The sequence below is a fragment of the Cryptomeria japonica genome, chromosome 3 (assembly GCF_030272615.1).
Source record: "Cryptomeria japonica chromosome 3, Sugi_1.0, whole genome shotgun sequence".
NCBI lineage: Eukaryota > Viridiplantae > Streptophyta > Pinopsida > Cupressales > Cupressaceae > Cryptomeria > Cryptomeria japonica.
In genome coordinates this window covers 964,569,667-964,573,997 of record NC_081407.1, presented here as the reverse complement: position 1 = coordinate 964,573,997, position 4,331 = coordinate 964,569,667, and positions in this window count along the sequence as shown.

Genomic DNA, 4,331 nt, shown 5'->3' with positions numbered 1-4,331 from the left:
TTGACAAGAAGATAAGGGAGTGTGAAGGTTAGCTAGAAAGCATATCACAGTCTTACCATAATCTACTTTGGCTAGAAAATTTGAACCCCAAGTTTTGAATGTACTGAATAAAATCAAGAACTTAAATCAAGAAAATGATAGAATTTTGGGTAGAGTAGCAGATTTAAGGAGTCTTATCACTCCCTGGATAGATTCATTGATGTGTAGCATACAGGATGTTGAGGATGCACTGAATAAGCCTGTTTCGATAGACAAAAAGGGAGCATAAATGTATTTTCACCTTTTCAGTGGGATGATAAGTATTTTACAGAGTTTAAAGAAGGCATGGGATAATCATTTGTTGTCCCTTAGAATAATTTTTGTAGACATTTTTAATTTTGTGTGAGTAGCTGTATATAACCTTGTACATCAATCTTTGGCATTATTGTCAAGGGGGGAGAAAGCAGTGTGAAAAATGGTGTAAACTCTTAGGGGGAGCTTGTACATTCCTTGTTTATTAAAAATTTTGCAGTCTTGCATGTACAATTCATTCAATTCATTTTTCATAGTGTTTCCATCAATGCTAAAGGGGGATATTGTTGGCAAATGTCATTGTTCTAGTGACTTCGTTGAAGATTGGTGCATGATAGATGCTTAGGGGTTGTCATTGATGGCAACTCAGTCTGCAGATCCTATTCGGTGTACATAGAATTGGTTTACTGGAAGTCATTCTCTTCATAAGGCATAAGTCTGGATAGTGAAACTCAGTTACCTGTAGAACATGAGATCATGGTGTACATCTTGGTTTTGGTGACATATTTTTGGTTGCAGTGATGTATGAAGTTGGTGAACGAGGTTCGAGATAGATTATTTTGTGATCGTGATATTTGGTGGTGAATTGTGTACAAGTTTAGAGATTCGGGTATCCAGTATTTTAGTTATGGCAGAGCTATTTTGAGTAACGTGTGTTGCGGATTTGTTAGGATGATTTCGGTGATCAGTTTTGCATTTGAGGTGATTGGGCCAACTTATGGGAAGCATTTTATCATCTTGTTTTGGTCCGCATTTGGATTTGTGATTGGATTAAGCCGACTTGTGATAGATTAATTTTTTTATGTGCGGATATATAATATCGATTTGGATGATGCATTTGGTGTGTGATATGGTGTGATAAATAATTTTGAGGTGATTGAGCACATTTTCACGTGCGCATTTTGATCTTGGTTGATCCAGTAAGTAGTTGTAGAGTAGAACATAACATATAAGTAGATCACTTGCAGCTGATCATTTTGCACTTAATCTGAACTGATTTTTGGCATAATCAGATGCTATTTTCCATTTCACTACTTGTTGTAATTAGCTTGTAATATCTTGTAAGGCAGTGATCTTTCCTTTGGGGTTCTTGCCCTATTTTTGTAACTTGAGCAGTGAGCTCTGGGCAGTGTGCTTGAATGCAAGTGCATTCCCCTTATGTAATATGGTTTTGCTACTGGCCATACTGGAATAATATTGTGGGTTCAAATCCCACTGTAGTTTTTCCCATTTGGGTTTCCACATAAAAATATTGGTGTTATGGTTGCTTGGTTATTTGTTTTGTATTGTTGCACTTTACTTTCTCTCTTATGCATCAGATGTGTTGGGTGAATGTTTTTTTCAACAACGTACCAATGACAAAATATATATTGCACACACAACTATGATAAAACAGAGTCTTTCCTCTCATCAAGGGGAGGTTCCCTATTGGAATTTTGGGTATCTCAACAACTTATACAAAACAAAATTCAGGTGTAAGCTTAGGGCATGCAATTCTCTTTTTTCAGAATTAATGTATTTTTCCTTCACTTGGTGATATTTCTTATAACTCAATAAACTTAACAATTAAATAGAACTTCTTAACAAAGATTCTTAATATCTAGACAATCATGTAAGCTCAAAGTCTTACGTGAGTGCAACTACTTTAATCACCACTATTTCAACTTGAATCACAACTTGTAGCTCAAAGTCTCCAAGATGTGATCAATGATTCCTAAAACTATAAGTAATTGGTAGCAATACAAAGCTTCCTACGTAATCACTTAATTGTCAGAAGATTTCCCAAATATTTAGATAGCATAAAGTCTATTTTACACAATTAGAAAATTCTTTCATTAGAATTCACAATTCACCAAAAAGATTCAAGTGTATAAGAAATGATTATGAGAACATAGACATAAGAATTATTCCAATCATAATCACAATCTTCGGCTCACTCAAAGTTGAGAACTAGCAAATTGCTATCTTATTTCTCTTGAATCAATTTTTACATCAAAAGCACAAAGTCTTTGTTGAGACAAAAATTTGGCAGAGTTTTGCTAAGCACAATAAAAGATAAATATGTATAAATGAGGTCCTCCTTATATAGGAAAATAAGTTGAGAAAAAGGTGGGCACAGTCGACTAACTCAACTACATAGTCCCACTTATCTACAACTACTACATAAAATAAAAATACAACTGCAATAAAATTTTCAATAACTAGGAATGCAACTACATGAAAAGATAGTGTCAATGGGGATACTTTATTCATCTTTATCCTCTTCATTGATTTTCTTGAATTCCTCGAACTAAGCCAAAATAGCTTCCATCTCGACTTTGTCCAACATTGTGGTAGAACTAGTGATGGTGTGAACTCTAGAAACTGTATCTCCAACTTTCACATACTTCTTTCTTCCATCTTCCGACATTGAGACAAGAGCCTCAAAACTAACCTGTATCTCAAGCAATTTATCAAATGCATTCAATGAGAAGTCCTTTTCTGCTACCTTTTCTACTATAGAACCCTTGAACATGTTGTTAAATAAAATAATATCTAATGTCATAACAACATTGTTATCTGCATCCTTCACCTGTCTTGTATTAGGATCAAAATGATCGGCCACTACAAGTACAAAGTCAAGATCATGATCTGCCACCGGGAAGGAAGCATACTTATGCAACTTTGAATTTATCAAGCATGTCATATGAGATGGACCCTTTTTAACTCAATGAAAAAATTCTTGCTTGTCCACATGACCAATCCCAGTGTCCTTGATTTTCTTCACATTTTATTCAACTGAGCTTTTTGGGAACATATTCAAGTATTTATCAAACTTATCCTTTATTTTCTTCATAGGCGACTTGCTTGGCAAAGGTTCTAACTGACTTGAAGAAGGCTTTGATTTGTCTTGAGCATGCTTAGACATTTTCAAAGTACTTCATTCAATACCAATCACTAGTATTTTGAAGATTATCAACATCAGAAGGGCAAACTTTATCAATTGGAACAAGAACCTGGAGCCAAAAAGGACTTGGAAAAAAACTAGACAAAAACTCGCAAGTCAAACTTTAAAGTCTGATCTGCAAATTGGAAGACCAATACTCACACATTGGACTTTAAAGTTCGATGTGCAAGAGAAAAACATCATGAGTTGCATATCAGACTTTAAGGTCTAATTCGTAAGTGGAAAACTTTAAGGTCTGACTTGCAAGTGGAAAACTTTGCAAAGACAACTGCATGTCAGACTTTAAAGTCCGACCTGCAGCCAGGGAAAAACACATGTGATCTGAACATCAGACTTTAAAGTCCGATGTGCAGCCAAGGGAAAGGCGAGTCAACTGACATTTCAAACTTTAAAGTCCGACCTGTCAGTTAGGGAAGAGCAAAGGATTTGACAAGTCAGACATGTCAGTCAAGGGAAAAAATCAACTTCTTCACATCGGACTTTAAATTTTAAAGTCCGATGTGCAGCCAAGGGAAAGGTGAGTCAACTGACATTTCAAACTTTAAAGTCCAACCTATCAGTTAGGGAAGAGCAAAGGATTTGACAAGTCAGACTTTAAAGTCCGACATGTCAGTCAAGGGAAAAACTCAACTTCTTCACATCGGACTTTAAATTCTGATGTGAAGATCATGGACAAAACAACTCCCGCATGTCATATTTTAAAATTTGACTTGTGGGAATACATAAATTTAGGGAAAAACAAACTCTAGGGTATTCGGATTTCAAAGTCTGACATACCCTAAACAAACAAGAAAAATGAAAAACCCTAATTACTGAAAAACAAACACAAACCAAAGAAAAATAATAAAAACACATCTGAAGATCGAAAAGAGGGAGAAAATAGGCTCACCACACCTTGAACAAGCTTGAATAGGAGAAAAATTTGAAAAACGACGAGCTTGGAAGAAGAGCATAGCGAAAACTGAAGAAAAATGACTCAAAACAAATTAAAAATGACCCAAAAACTAATTTAAAAGCTTAACAAAAAGGTTATTAATGACTAATTAATGCAAAGCACGCCATGCAGGTTGGACTTTAAAGTTCGATCTGCACA